This window comes from Vidua macroura, chromosome 10 (genome assembly GCF_024509145.1).
Source record: "Vidua macroura isolate BioBank_ID:100142 chromosome 10, ASM2450914v1, whole genome shotgun sequence".
NCBI lineage: Eukaryota > Metazoa > Chordata > Aves > Passeriformes > Viduidae > Vidua > Vidua macroura.
Genome location: NC_071580.1, coordinates 665,182 through 681,102, shown reverse-complemented (window position 1 = coordinate 681,102; position 15,921 = coordinate 665,182). Strand labels below are relative to the sequence as shown.

The following is a 15,921-nucleotide window of genomic DNA, read 5'->3' as shown; positions in this document are numbered from 1 at the left end:
CGTGTCCTTAATCACACATTCCCATGGTATCCAGCAGTTCTGATGAGCAGGAAGAAATGACAGCTCCACCTGAGTCCTGCAGCATGGAGACCGAGATAAACAGCTCATTAATGAAAGCAGAAAACAGCAACACTCATCTATTTTCACTCACAGCTTACAAAGAAGCATTGATCCTAAGTGCACGTTAATGCTCTTATCAGCATGTTAATCAAGCTTTCCATTTGGATCTAATTGGGGTCTGAAAGGGAAATATTAACTGGAAAGTTTTTGTAATTTCACAAAATAAGATCTGAATACTGAGAGTTAAAAGGAAATCATTTACCAACCATGGCACATTATTATTCTCGGGGATAGTGCTTTCTAAAATTATGGATCCTCATGGAAAAGTATTTCTCATAATAAGCAATCCACTGCTCAAGAATTTATTTCATAGCAGCATCCTCCCAAAGGCATTTACCAGGGGAAACGTTCCAGCTCTGGCTGTATTACATTTGAAATAATGTTAATACCATCTCCTTGGCAGGGATACAAGTGGACATGGGGTTTTTCCTGTGTTCCCCTGTCTCCCCATGAGACTTAACACATAGGTCTTCCTCCATCCAAACGACTTCTGTTATGTTATTTATGTTTTAATGAGTACAGACTCACAGTCCAACAGCAGAGATGTGAAGCATAAGGACGTGGCTATTTAGTGTACAGCAGCCAAGTTAGTATCAATTGAACTAAGAGAAATCCATAAATATGGTGAGGAACAGCAGGACTTCAGCAACTTTTTGCTGGGTCAAGAAGAAATACATCCAGAAGTAGCAACACTATCAACATCAGCCAGTGTACTTTAATAAGTCTCTTTCATGTGCTACAGTTTGGGGTCAATTATTCAATTCAGATATCAGTACTTCTATCACTGAAATAGCATTTAAATGAAGAGCTGGTTGCCCCATGAAGTGCAAACCCCTTGATCTGTTAGAGGGCACAGACACTCCATGTGCCAGGGCCATCAGGGCATCACAAGATGTGGGCATGTGGCTGCTCCCAGTGATGCCATCACCGACGGGACCGCTTGGTCACAGCAACAGCACAAATCTGAGTGGGCCTGCCCTGTCTGTGCTGGGAGCTGGGAACTGCCTGGTGCTGGGAACTGCCTGGTGCTGGGAACTGGGAACTCCTAACTGGTGCTGGGAGCTGGGAACTGGTGCTGGGAGCTGGGAATTGGTGCTGGGAGCTGGGAACTGCCTGGTGCTGGGAGCTGGGAACTGGTGCTGCGAGCTGGGAACTGCCTGGTGCTGAGACATGGGAACTGCCTGGTGCTGGGAGCTGGGAACTGGTGCTGGGAGCTGGGAGCTGCCTGGTGCTGGGAGCTGGGAACTGCCTGGTGCTGGGCCCTCTCAGCTGCAGCTTCTCCACACACCTTCGGTTTGTTCCAGCTTCGGGCACATGGAACTGGGGATTCCACTCTCAAGGAATCCAGCGGTTGAACAGAGAACAGAAGGACAGGAAGAGATGAGAACCCTTCTCACCACTGCAGCTTACACAAGAGCAAGGCAAACAGAGAGGACAGGACAAGTGTTCAGAACTACAGCAGGAGTTCAGAGACCAAATCCTCTTCCCACACAACTTCGGAAGCCCTTTTGCTCACTATACCAATTCTCTGCACTTTCCAAAGAAGTATTTCCTCCTGTCAAGACTCCCACTCTCAAGAAAAACACACCAGCCATGAACTCAACAAGCTTCCTGGTATTTCCCCCTCTATCTTATTTCTATCCCCATTATCTACTCTACAGAGACTTTTTTTCCACCACAAATGCCTCTCCCCCTGCAGTGGAAGGACAGGCACACTCATGTATACTCACAGTCTGAAAACAGGGGGGTTCTCACAACATTATTTCGTTCTATCATTCATTTGAAATAACAGTTAGGTGAAGTGTCCCTGGTGTGTGAGAATCCCAGCTGTGGGCAGCAAATATAGTGCAACGTGATCAGAACTGACCCTCAGCATCACACACAGCATCCAAGAGCTGTACTGCTCCAGTAACAAGTGGCAGGAGAAACAGCAGCAGCACAAGTTTCTTACCAGAACAAATCCTCCTGCAACCAGAGAGAAATCAGAGCTTTGCATTCACACCAACTGGGTCGCTTGAGTGTATCCATGGTAACCCCCATCCTTCAGATATTCCAGCGTGCATCTACGCACCGCTTTTACATTCCACTAACACACAAACAGAACTGAGAGCACTGGAGTGTCGGCTCCATTAATCTGCTTCTACTCCAGCTACCGAAGTGCATTAAGAGACACAAAAGCTCCCCCACATCTACTCTTTAACCCCAATTCCTCCAGCATGCAGCTGGAATTTCTGGGTTACTCTATTTTTTGACAGCAGTATTTACTGTCCTGCATAAGGACGATGAGCACATTATTTACCAACCATGGCACATTATTATTCTCGGGGATAGTGCTTTCTAAAATTATGGATCCTCATGGAAAAGTATTTCTCATAATAAGAAATCCACTACCTATTATTGCAGGATCCTGAACAGTCTGGATGCGCTGCTGAGCACCATTTGTTAATGACTGACTGATACATAAACTTCTGATTATATCAAAAAGGGTGGAAATTATTTTATTATATTAATAGCATGTTGAAAAATTCTCTAGCAAGAATATGGTATAGAGCAACTTCTCAAGAAATTTGACAGTTTTAATAACCTTCCTAATCTGATTTAATCAAAGGTGTCTTAAAAGAAAGGTTTTAATATGTGGACCTGAAAAAGAAAATTACATTGGCATGTTGGATTTCTCTATGGTAAATCAAAGTGTCCTGCTAACTCGGCTTGTTTTTCTTGGATTATTTGCATAATTTCTTTTAATAGTGTATCATCACACAAAAATCAGAATGAAAACCAACATCTGAAACGCTAGCCTGTGAAAATGGCGATGTTTAAATTACTCAATGAACAGGCCCGGGGTGTTGTTTCACTGGAAGAGAACAGCGTGATTTCATGACAATGTCATTACAGCTTTCAGTAACAGTGAAAGGAGGAAAGGGAAGGATTTGTGCCCCGAAGGAGCTGAGCCCTGCTCTGGCATCTGTCCCGCACAGAGCCCGGCCTGTCCGCACAGCAGCTCCCGCCCGCTCCTGCCCCGGGGGCTGCCCCGTGCAGCATCGCTGCCAGATGCCTGCCCACACCACCCTCTGCTCCTGCTCTCTGCTTCACCGCAGCAAAATTCGCTTTGTTGGAAACAAGAAAGCAGATTAATTCATGTTTAAAGCCAACAAACAAACAAAAAAACAGCCTCCAAAATCAACGCGTGGTGGATAAGGAATTGTTCTTCTTAAAGGAACTTGTTTTCCATCAGCTTTGTCTTTGTGCTGCTCTTTATAATTCAAATTCAGAGCAGTGCCAGAAAATGGCAGGCATATCGTTGGAACAACACATGCAAGACGGGACTATTTTTATCAATAAAACATTTCCAGTGATATCTTTGGCAAGACTGGAGCAGCAGTGTCCTGGAACCAGGTAAACCCAATGGAAACCTCCTCTCAGTCTCATTTTGGCACCTCTGAAATCTCACTTATGTTGCCTTTTCTGGTGAAAACAGATGGAGTTAATTGCTGCTTTTTTAGTTACTATGTGAGAAAAACGCTAAATTACCTTCAGAATGAGACCTGCATGTATGCAGAGAGCTAGCAGGAGCTCTCTGCAGAATACAAATGGGACTTGCCAAGCAACATTTGAATTTTTAGACTGTATTTAATTCAAATGCCTAAAATTTGGAAGAAGCTTTCCTCGAGAGGACTTTTGTTCAGTGAAGAAATGAGAGTGTTGCTATTTACACAAATGCCAGTCATTTTCCAAAGCCATCCCTCTGTGCTCTAGAGTCCGACTGCCACAGCACTTGTCTAAAGCAGCTTTCTTTTCACCAGGCATGCTCCTGCAACAGCCACAGAAACTCGCGGGATGTAAGATGTGAAACTTTTTGTATTTACATTGGAAAAAGAAAAAAAAATAAATAACAGCTTCTTCTGCTTGGAAGAGCAAAAAGGAAATCTTAGTAATCATAAAGAAACTGAAGCAGCTATAAAATTCTCCCTTGCCTCTTTGCACCTCTCCTTGGTAAGAATTTGCATAAAAAGAAACAAATGGGAATTTTTTTGCTTCTGTAAAGGGTTTATTTTTGCTTCAGTAAAAATTATTTTATCTCACCTGCAAAGCCACAGCATCTGCATTCCTTATCAGAAAAGTACTGAGTTTTTTTTCCCCTTCTTCACCTCTTTATTAAAACTCTAAATGTCACCATTGTGCCCAGAACATTGGGGGAAATCAATCTGATGTCCGGAAAGTCAAGGCCTAGACATGGGAATGCTTTTGTCTTCCAAAGTTGTATTAAAAGTAAGAGGAATAGAGCAAGACAAACGAAGAAAATATGAAAGGAAACAGAATAGAGGTTCATCAATGTCTGAATTCTGACAGGTTTTCAGATGGCTCGGACTCGCTGTGCAGAAGGCAGTAAATATTTCATGGTGTTTATTTTGGGTGTTTTTACATGGAGTCAGGTCCTGTGGGTTAGTCAAGCCCATCGCTGTGTTACAAACCAAACCCCCGTGACAGCACACCTTGATGAGAGCCCGGACTGAGCCCATTCAATGACCAGTCCCACTGGCTTTAACGAGCTGTCAGTCAGAGCTGGGGCTGCAAACCCCACAGCTCCAGCCACCTCCCAACTTTGTCCTAAGTATGTGGAGCAATTCATCCCACAGTTCTCCAGCAGTTTCTTCACAGGTCAAGTCAGCAGATCTATGCAGGTAATCTTTCTGACCTTTATCTTCTGCCAGGTCAGAAAGCCCAGGTGAAGAACCACACCTAATCATCCCAAAATAATAGTTCTGGAGAAGGAAATGAGGAATCCAGGTAAAACTGAGTTGGCACAGTGGCAAACAGCCTCTCCCTGCCACAGCTCCCCTCTCGAATTTACACACCTGAGACCTCCCTTGCATTGGCTCTAGACTTCAAGATTATTTGTTCTTCAAACCTTCTCCCCCATGAGCCATAACTTTATTTCCTTCTGAAACATGACAGACTGAACACTGGAAAAGGCAGGATGCTGAGCACATGCTGGTACCCCACGTGGAATTACTGAATCCTAGGAATAAGGCAGCCCTGATATTTGGAGTCAAGAAGGATGAACTCCCCCACCAAAGACTTGTTGTGCTGTCTTGTTTTCCTGGGAGGAAAGTTGCATGGGGGCAGCAGGGTTTGTTCATAGCTTTAAAGCTATTTGTGTTGACTCAGTGTAATATCTGCTTTGGAACACTAAATATTCCCCGGTAAACACTTGACAAACCATTCATATATAGAAATACATTTAAAAATCAAAGAAAAGGGAGCAAAACGAAAATGTTTCACATTCCAGTTGAAATGATGAAAAGGTGACACGAGATGTTTCTGCCTCTACCCCACAGACATTGCATTTTATCATCCTTGGGGGTAACAAATTGGGCATTTTTACAATTATTTTCTTCTCTAGTGAAGCCTTTCTGGAATACTCTCAGACACAGACACTTGCCTTTCTCAGGCAGTAAAATTTTATTCATATTCTCATGTAAACAACTTAACAGCAAATTACCAGTGCATTTCCTTCCCACCAAATCACCTTAGCAACCCCCATGAAACAGCTCCAACTTTCAGAGGGAACTTGGAGTCTCACGGAGATCTGCAAAGCCTCCAAAGGAAAAACACCACCTCTGGTGAAAACAACAACAAAAGCTTTATGTTTTGCTACATGGAACCTCGTAATCCTTAAAAGACACAGACTGAGGTTTTGAGAAGGAAGTGGTTCAGTGCAAAGGTGCAAACATTCCCTTTCAGAGCAAAACCTTCTGCCCAGGACACGGTGCTGCCATTGGCTCCTGCCCAGCACGGCTTTAGTCTGAGGCAGGACAGTGGTGGCAACACTGAGCAAACATCACCAGCAGGACCTTCCCTGTCCCAGCTCCTGGTGTGACTCTGGCCACACATCTGGCAGAAAAGCAGCATTTTTTGCCTGAGGGAAACTGAATCTGAGCTGGAGTCACATGTTTTTTGGAATGTTTTTTCGAATTTCCCATGGATTGGGAATGCTAACAAAACTCAGCAGGAAGAACATCCATGTGCATGTGTGCTTCCTGGCTTCTCAGTGAGATGTATGCTTTTCCCAATTTCCTGTGAGAGATCCCAGATTCTCTTTTCTCCTTTTTTTTTTTTTCCTCACTACCAGCTTCAGGAATTCTTGAATACTTTGCTAGACCTCAAGCCTGCCTGCAGCTGATGGTTGCTATTCAATAGCCACTGACTCCAGCCAGTGTGTGGCTGGGGTTACCCGGTATCCCTATCACACAGGTGAAATTCCAAAAATGTTATTTTACTGGGTTTTTAAAGAACCCAAGTCCTGTGGCATTGTAAGGCACTTCCTTTCCTGACACCTTCAAAGTCAACCCTGATTATTTTTAACTAGGATTTTCCTTTGTTCCATATTATCCAGGAATCTCACAGATGAAATCCAAGAGGAGCTGCTCTCTCTGAGACAGAATCCACACCTCACTTCCACCTCAGACAACAAGGCTGCCTTGCATTTTTACCAACTTATATAGAAACACTGCATTTCCACCAGAATATTCCAGCCTGGAATACTCACACAGCTGGCCATGACTTGGACATGAGCCCTCGTGTGCCTTGCCTGGCACAAGCGTGAGGGCCCATGGTGGGGGACACTGGTTTAGCCCCGGATCCCCAGCACACACCAGGCTGGCTGCTGGGCTGGGTCTCCATGGCCAAACCCCTGACACCTCACCTCTAATCAGTGCTGTCCTTCTACCACAGCAGGACTTCTACCAACAGCACTTCTAACTCACCCCAGAAGAGATCACGCTTTCAACTCTGACGGTCCTTTGGCAGCGAGGTAGCTGTACCGCCAGAACACAGCTCCAGGGTTGGCTTTTTGATCACAATTTTCTCAGCTCCTCCAGATAAAGAGTATGAAATCTGCAGGCCATGTCAAAAGCACTAAGGCCAACTTTGTAATAACACAATTCACTTCCAATGCTCTGAGAACCTTGAATATTTTTGAACTATGTGTAACAGGATATGAGGTGTGTTTGATTTACCTCTCAAATGAAATTCAAGAAGGTGCATTTTCAGATAGCTAAAAAGAGCTGCAATAATTCCACGAGACCGTGCCCTACCTGAACACATCCATTAGCTGTAAGGTTTCAAACAACACGCTTGGCAAAGACGAGGCAGGGCAGCCTAATGGATCTGCTTCAATTACAGATCTAACTCAGAGCCTCTTTCTGCCCAGCTCTGAGCAGCACTTTGAAGTCACAAGGATGAAAGGGTGCTCAGTGTCTGACAGCCTGGGGGCTCTGGCACAAATGAGCCAAAGATCTGAGTGCTCATTGACCAGGGCCGGCGCCTGCTGCAGGGATCCCCAGCTTTAAGGAAAAGGTCCCCTGCCCACTCCTGTCTCATGCTCAGGTATGCAATGCTGCTTGAAACAAATTCTGCACCTGGATAACAATAGATCACACCAAGGACGGGTAAAAGAGGTTTAAGAATGGAATGAACTTAGAAAAAAACTTTAGGAACATGGTAAATTTATAGATCAAAAAACCTGTCCATAATTGCATTCCCAAGGGCACAAGACATCCAGTAGCATTCAGTACCAGCACCAGTTTCTACCAGCACGGGCAGGAGAATCGGGTTAACAATTCCCACAGCAATTTATAGGCTTAAAAAAGCCTAAACAATGGCTTTTTTAGTATCTCACCATCGATCTGAAATAACAGATCAGCCTATCTCCTGCAGTTCTGAAGCCTCAAAAAAAAAAAAAAAGACAAAATGTAAGTCACTCAGATTCACCCGTGCTCCGTAGGCCATTAGTGGGGTTTGCAAGTCTTTGGGAAGCCATGCACCTTGACTTCAGCACGTATCTTGCTACTGAACTACAGTCACAAAGCTGAAAATAATAACCAGCAAAGCCAGTTCAGACCCACGTGACCCCACATCCCTCTGCACAGACCCACTACCCTCGGTTCATTCCAGCTGCGGAGCTGGGTATTGTTTGGTTTCTGAATAGGAATGGAGCCAGACCTCTCACTGAATAAAAACTCATTTCTTGTCAGTCAAAACTACCAAAGGGTTTTGTTTCCCTCCCCCATCTTCTCTCCCCATAATTCTGGGATGCAGAAACACGTCATAATTGCCCTGAAAGCAGCAGAGGGAATACAGCAAGGAGGAAGCTGGTCTCTACATAATTCAACTCCTTTGCTTTGACCCAATGAACGAGTGTTGCACTGTTATCAGAGTGCAATTAAAACCTTCCCAGAAAGGTGCTCAGATTACACGTAGGCAGTCATACTAAAGGGATAAAATCTTTGTCATGTACTTTAGAACCCCTGCATAAACATTCAGTAATTGTATTCCTTTCTAACAAGTGTGGTTTTGAGAGGGGGATAATTTTCTTCTAGGAACTAAATGGTACTAAATAATGTTATAAACACAACGGCTCATAATCCAGCACAGCTTTTACATTTTGTTGGGCAAGATCTACAGCAAACATGTGAAACGAAGCACTGAAGACAGCTGACAAAGGCACGGGTGTTGCACTTGCAGGATGGTTTGTATTGCTGTGGGTTTTTGTGTTTCCACGCAATCATTAAGTAGTTTTTCCTCTAAATTTGGGTAGATGTCTGGAGCATTTACAGCACAAGCACTACAACACCGTGCTAGGGCAGGACTTCACTTTAAAAAAAAAAGAAAAAAGAGAAAATAGAAGGCTTGTCAGAAGAGGAATTTCTCTCCCTTCTTCAACTACACGTCTCAGTTTTCTCCTCGTTTCAGTGCCCAGCTCTGGAAAAGCATGGGAAGAGCACACAGCATAAATGATGACCAAAGAGCTCAGTTGTCCTTGTGACTGGCAGCTCACCTGCAGAGCCAATGCTGCTGCTTTCCATTGTGCAGCTGAGGGCTCCCGAGCGGGCTGCCCGCAGGAGACCAGGGGCAGCTGCCCACCCTCGGCTCCCCAGGGCCCAGCTGGAGCAGACCTGGAGCCTGAGCCCCGTCTCACACTCGGTCCCATCCCCTAAACCATGCTGTGAGAAAAGCTCACTTACAGAAACGCTTGAGGAGAAGAACATTGGGAGAGTCACACTCCTAAGGGCAAGTTCATGTCTCCACTACTCAATTTACCATATAGGGATTTTACTTTTTTTCATATAGTCCTTAAACTTGGTTTTTTTAATCTTTTACTCAGTGATTCAGGCTTCAGAAGGGGACACACAGAAATTGTGGTGGGTTGAGAGTGCAGTTAGCTGAGGAACTCATTAGAAGTGCAGAATGTGTACATTTTCTGTGTCCATGGTTATCTTTGAATAAATACATTTTGAAAATTCATAAAATATTGCACTCTGAAGTAGAAGCAATAAACGTGTTGTATGATATTGGATATACAGTATGACTGCTGAGGTAATTTTAATTAGTCAGCTTTTAAGTACTGCAAGGTATCTTGTGTGATTACAGCCGTGTTACTTTTTGGTGTATCAGACTGCAGGGGACACATAGAATTTTAATTTACCTGAAGGGGAGTATCACCCCTCACAGCTCATTCGCCTTCCGTGGCAGCTCGGTGGCTGTGGGAGCCGCAGGCCTTCCCTGAAGCAGGACACAGGCTGAGAAGGAAGGTGCTTGTAGAGACGGGAGGGGCAGCCACGCTTATGTCGGGCAGGCTGCACGGGGCTGTGGGAGCAGGCCAAGCTCGTGCGAGCTCAGGGTGAGCGCGGTCTTGCGGCTTCCTCCTGTGTCGGACACGCTGCCCTCACGCTGCCCTCATGCTGCCCTCACGCTGCCCTCACGCTGCTCTCATGCTGCCCTCACGCTGCCCTCACGCTGCCCTCACGCTGCCGCCGCCATCTTTGCTCCCCTCAGAGCCCGCGCTCCCGCACCGCTACGAGCCTTCAACGAGGCGGCGGAGAGCACCAATCGCTGCGCAGAGCGGGAACAGCGGACCAATCACCGCGCAGAGCGGGAACAGCAGACCAATCACCACACAGAGCGGGAATGCTGGACCAATCACCACACAGTGCGGGAACGCCGGACCAATCACCGCACAGAGCGGGAACACTGGCCCAATCACCGCACAGAGCGGGAACGACTGGCCAATCGGAGCACAGTACTGCGGGGTGCGCGCCCGCCCCTCTCGGCGGCGCGCTGAGGGCCGGGCACGCTGAGGGCTCGGCACGGTGGGCTCCAGAGCGCTCGTGTCCTGCGAGCTGCTGCCTGCCCGGGGAAAACGCCCCCAGACAGCCGCAGGCGTTGCTGAGGGCTGCTGTCCACATGCACCCGAGCTGTGTGGGCCCGGCCGGCGCCCCACAGGCGCCTACGACAGCAGCGTCACCAACACCAATAATGGCCGTTAACGGGCCTCAGCTTCCAGTGCTCTCTAGATACTGTCATGTAAAACTCACAAAGATAATTGCATTTACGTACGTTTTCAGCTGAAAGTCCATGTGTGTTTATGTATGGTTGTTAAAACATTCCCCCCTGAGGAAATGACTGGCAAATGACAAAAGAGATGGTTTACACTATTGACTCTGATAAACTTATACTGTTAAATAGCTAACTCATATTAATTACAGCGATACCTGTTCCTGAGCGCAGGCACCTGCGAGAGAAGTCACAAACAGGTCTGGGTTAAATGAGGGGAAGGCAGATTTTTATAGCCGTTTCTTCTGTTTCCTGTGTGGGAATCTGCTTATAAATCACCTGGTCTGTGGCAATGTGGATGGGTGGAAAACAAGGGTGGACTCAGGCCTAGGCTGAAATTCAACCTTCCTTTCATGCAGAGGAAGGTCACAGAGGAACAAACTGCATTCTACTAATAAATAGAAAACTAGAGCCTGCACAATCTGGAAGTGATAACTGCTTTTCACACAACATGCATTTTCTGGTTTTTATTAGTCAGATCTTCTCACACTTTTCCTCATTAATTCACCACGGGATCATTGATTTTATTGCTGCAAGCTTGTCTTAATTGTACTAAAAAACCCACTTGAGGGATCCTCACACTTCCTCCAGTCTGTTTCCTTAACCTCCTTGCCACAACCACGTTCCAGAATTTGCTTTCTGTGCTGGGACATCACAATGGGCTTTTCAAAACGGAAAGCATTTCATACCTTTCAAAGCCTACGGCAAATGTATGATGCATTAAATTTAATGACTGTGTTTGTGCTTTCATTTTAATCTATTACTTGAATTGAAAGGCTGATGAAAAGTACTCAGTACAAAATGTAAGTGTTTGGTGGGTACCTTTCTTCCTACCTGCCTGAGGAACTTGAGGCAGAGTTCCATGTCCTGCCTCTGCTTACAGCTGCGTTCTGGAAAGATCGTTCCCTGTGCTTTCCTGTCAGTGATCCAGACATTTCTCACGTTAACACAGGCTCGTGCAGGGTGGAGAGCAGGAGAATTGGCAGAACCATCCCGAGTAATCCACCTTCCTCCGCCTGGTCTCATTCAGCACACCCTTAGGCAGGTACCTCGCACAAAGTGAAAGCTCTTCAGGTTCTGTTCTCTGTGCTTTTATGTATTAGGGAAAAAAAATAATTGTAAAATGAAACGGAGAAATATTGATAATCCTTTCTCAGCTCAATATGAAGTAAAATTAATGCAATCTGGTTTTGAATGTGTTTCTGTGAGGCTTCTGTGGTGTGCTGTGTGCAGTTGCAGGCTGCCCCACTCTGTCCTGTGCCTCCCACATTTCTTTACTTCCTTGAATTGACTTCTCTTTGTTTTACTTCTTGCTCAGATCCCCAAAGGATCCTGATTTATATCTTAATCATCTTTTCTGCTTCCTTTGTTGAATGACTTGTTCTCCACTAAGCTGGGCCCCCAAATCCCGCTGCTTCTCCCCAGCCCCCTCAGTCCCCTGCTTTGTCCCTGCTCCTCTCCCGCTCCTGGCTCACGCCCGCTGTCCTTTTCCTGACCTGAGTTTGTAACCTCTCAGTCAGCCATGACTCCACTTTCTCCACGTCCTTTTTACCACCAGGCATTAGTTAATTCCCACCCTTACTCTTTAACATAATCTCTCAAAAATTTTTCCTGCCAGACTCCTTGCCAAAATGCTTCGCGCTGTGTTAATTTCGTGGCTCATTCCCTGCACCTCCCTTCCGATGGGAACTCGGCCATACCACCTCTCCTCTTTCAGTGCGCCCAGATGTAGCTGCAAAATTATTTTGGTTTTTTGCCCTTCTCTGTTGTGGCTTCTTGACTTCCTTCAAAGAATCAGCAAGGTTCTGTTTGCTGGTTAGGCCTTACCTTCTATTTCCTGTCTCACAAAGTACTGCAGAATACAGTGAAAAAAAGGAGAGTGAGGAACACATCCATGAATATCCATGCTGGAATCCTTGTCCTTAGCCAGTGTGGCTGCTCCTAGGCAGGACAACAGCCATCCATCATAGCAGTGTTCCAGCACAGGTGTGAGAGGGAAAGATCCAGGGGCAGCAAAAACTCCACAATAAACCCTCTTCGTTTCATCAAGAAAACAGGAGAAAAACCTTCTTTTTCTCTCAAATATGTTACTGCTTTAATCCTTTTTATTAATTCCAGTTCATTTTTCTGAATTAAAAAAAAAAAAATCAACATGTAAAATTGAAAACTATTGAAATTAAGTATTAGTCCTTAGAAATACTCCTCGGCCAAACTCTTTAGTTAGTTCAACTTAATCCAAACCCAAATTTTTGGTTCCACAAACTGCTCACAGAAGTCTATGCAGAGTCAGATTCTGCAAGGATGGTTCATATGGTTGTTGCTGTGAATAGACTCACGCTGAAAGGCGTGGGAGTCGGGCACAGGTGGGAGTGCAGTGCATTCTCATCCTGAGGTACTGACATTTGCTTTGGAATGGGAAACAGGCTGAGGGGAGCGGGGCGCCGTGTTTGGTCTCTGTGCTGTGGAGCTGCTTCTGCCAGCCAGAGGAATGCATCCCCGCGTGTGCGATGGAGGGAGGCAGCCCCAGCAGAGCCCAGGAGCTGCCAGGGCTGGGCTGAGGGGTTCCTCTGCGCTTCCCCTGCGGTGCAGCCCACGCTGCTGTCCTGCCGCCCTCCCGAGCTCGCGGGAACAGCTCCAGGAGCAGCTCCAGGAGCAGCTCCAGGAACAGCTCTAGGAACAGCTCCAGGAACAGCTCCAGGAGCAGCTCCAGGAACAGCTCCAGGAGCAGCTCCAGGAGCTGTGCAGCACTCACGGGGGTGCTGCACCCGCTGGTGCCCCCTCTCACCACCCAGCTCTGCCCCCTGTGATCACCCCCACGCAACTATGAACAAAGGGCGCAAAGGGGAGAATCGGCCGGAGCAATTGCTTGAGAATTAGGGCGAGGTCAAACGTGCAGACCCACAGGTGCAGGATGTGCACAGCTCAAATCTGGGACTGTCGCCGAGCACTCGTAGTAGAATGAATCTGTCTGGAATAGGCTTTTATACGCTGACATCACTGTTAGGAATTTTGTCCTTTATTTCAAATATATTTAGCCTTCCAAAGGCTACCCTGGGGACCCTGCCCCAGTCCAAATGTTACCTTCAGTCCATTCGGAGATGTTTAGAGTAGCTCGATCGTTTGTCCAAGTTCAGTACAACACCTGATAACTGTGTGTAACCCACAGGCCTTTCTTTATTCTGTCCTTGATGTGCACACCATTTTAGTCTGTGCTGCCCTGCCCGTAGGTGTGAACAGTATTTGGTGCTTTCCAGGTGTTTCTGCAAGGCCCAACAGCGACTGCAGCCAAGGTGTTCTTCCTTTGCACAGCCCTGAGCCATCCCTACGGGCCACAGGACATTCCTGTCAAGTTGTCCATTTTAAAGCTCTGTGCAGTTCTCCTGTCATCTCTGGTAACACAAAATGTTTCCAGCAGCATTTGTTTGTTTTCTCAAAATAATTTGATTTGCAGTTGCTTCCCAATGCATTTTCCCTGCTTTGCATATTGCTTTGTCTGTGCCTATTAGGCTCTTCAGTTTCAAGAAATTTCTAAACTATTCTTAGTCCTAAATAACGTTAGACTCAATTTGAACCACAAGCCAGTATTTCATGGGGAATTACACATAAATCAACAACACCTGTCTTCATAAAAGTAATTTAAGACTTTGTGTTCATACTAATTTCCTTTGTGTCTGAAGAAGGAAGCACAGCCATAAACCAGGGGCTGTTCAGCAAGGATTATTTCCAATAACATTAAAATTATTTACAGCAGTATTTACAATAAACCTGATAGAATTTTCCTTTACATGTAAAGGAATGAACTCTCCAGAAACAACCACAATGTATGTAACTCCCTCTCTCACATGAACTTCATCCTCATCAATCCCAGGATTGTTTCTGTTACAGAGTTAAAGAGCCAGAATAAATCAGAATCTTTCTCAGCAGGATTTTAAGTCAACACCACTTAAATTAAATGATACTACCAACAAAAAAAACCCACCACACTTTTGTACTAGTTATGCTTTGAAATTCTTGTGACAGGAACAGACATTTCAGCTTGATAAAAACCAGCAGCAGAAACTTTCTTTTTTTTGGAATGTTTTTAAGAACCCATGAATTTTCAAAGTGTGACTACAGTTTTGAGGTTTCATGGGAAGTGTGAGGTATTTTAGATAAATTTAATGCTGTTTCACCACCAGCAATGACATTTTCTAATGAGAAAAGCATGTTTGATTTCAAATGTGGGAAATGAGCTACTAGAAGTATTACAGATTAATTTCTTAAAATTCCAAACAGACAAAATTTCTATTAAAATGCTCTATAACACAAAATAGATTTTAATTTGAGAAGTGCTACAAGTATTTTTTATTTCATAAAAATAACCCTCTGTCTCTGTATTAATCTTTTACATTGTTCTCCATCAGATCCCCCTCGCACTGAGGCAGGAATTTGCATAAAGGAGCATACACTTCATTATACAGTAAACATGAATATTAGCAAACTTGTGCATCCTTCTGCCTTGTATTCGCATGTTTTATTCAGAAGTGCTGGGGTTTCTTATGTTTAAAGTGAAAGTTTTTTTCAGAAAAGCTTTGAGCACAATGAACCAGCCTCCCAGGGCTATTTTTGGCATTTTTGGCATTTTGAAACAGCAATATTGTCTAGAGACTTTCATAGCCTTTTGAGCATTTTGGAAACAATTAAACACATATTTCTTGGCCTGGAATCCTGCTTGCTACACTGCACTGCAGGATGGCCGAGGTCTGTTCTCAGCACAGGGTTTGGCTGTGGGCAGTGGGCAGTGGGCAGTGGGCAGTGGTCAATGGTCAGTGGGCAGTGGGCAGTGGTCAATGGTCAGTGGGCAGTGGGCAGCAGGCAATGGTCAGTGGGCAGTGGGCAGTGGGCAGTGGGCAGCGGGCAGTGGGCAGTGGTCAGTGGGCAGTGGTCAATGGGCAGTGGTCAATGGGCAGTGGGCAGCAGGCAGTGGTCAGTGGTCAATGGTCAGTGGTCAGTGGGCAGTGGTCAATGGGTAGTGGGCAGTGGGCAGTGGGCAGTGGTCAATGGGCAGTGGTCAGTGGTCAGTGGTCAGCGGGCAGTGGTCAGTGGGCACTGGTCAGTGGTCAATGGTCAGTGGGCAGTGGTCAGTGGGCAGTGGTCAATGGTCAGTGGTCAGTGGTCAGTGGGCAGCAGGCAGTGGTCAGTGGGCAGTGGGCAGTGGTCAGTGGTCAATGGGCAGTGGGCAGCAGGCAATGGTCAATGGGCAGTGGTCAGCAGGCAATGGTCAATGGGCAGTGGTCAGCAGGCAGTGGTCAGTGGGCAGTGGGCAGCGGGCAGTGGTCAGCAGGCAATGGGCAGTGGTCAATGGTCAATGGGCAGTGGTCAGCAGGCAGTGGTCAGTGGTCAGTGGGCAGTGGTCAGCGGGCAGTG

The 15,921-nt window shown here is 46.0% G+C and overlaps 2 long non-coding RNA genes across 3 annotated transcripts; one reads left to right on the top strand and one right to left on the bottom strand.

The window, feature by feature from the left end:
- Positions 1-8,546: 8,546 nt before the first annotated feature.
- Positions 8,547-10,026, bottom strand: LOC128812167 (uncharacterized). Its single transcript, XR_008438634.1, has 2 exons — positions 9,608-10,026; positions 8,547-8,775 (listed from the first exon to the last, which is right to left on the bottom strand). It is a non-coding gene; the product is annotated as an uncharacterized LOC128812167 (long non-coding RNA).
- A 130-nt stretch (positions 10,027-10,156) lies between these two features.
- Positions 10,157-15,216, top strand: LOC128812164 (uncharacterized). 2 transcript variants are annotated; one of them, XR_008438630.1, is made up of 3 exons: positions 10,157-10,514; positions 11,468-11,560; positions 14,919-15,216. It is a non-coding gene; the product is annotated as an uncharacterized LOC128812164 (long non-coding RNA). The 2 variants fall into 2 exon arrangements; XR_008438631.1 differs by lacking the exon at positions 14,919-15,216 and having other exon boundaries at positions 11,468-11,710.
- The last annotated feature ends 705 nt before the right edge of the window (positions 15,217-15,921 follow it).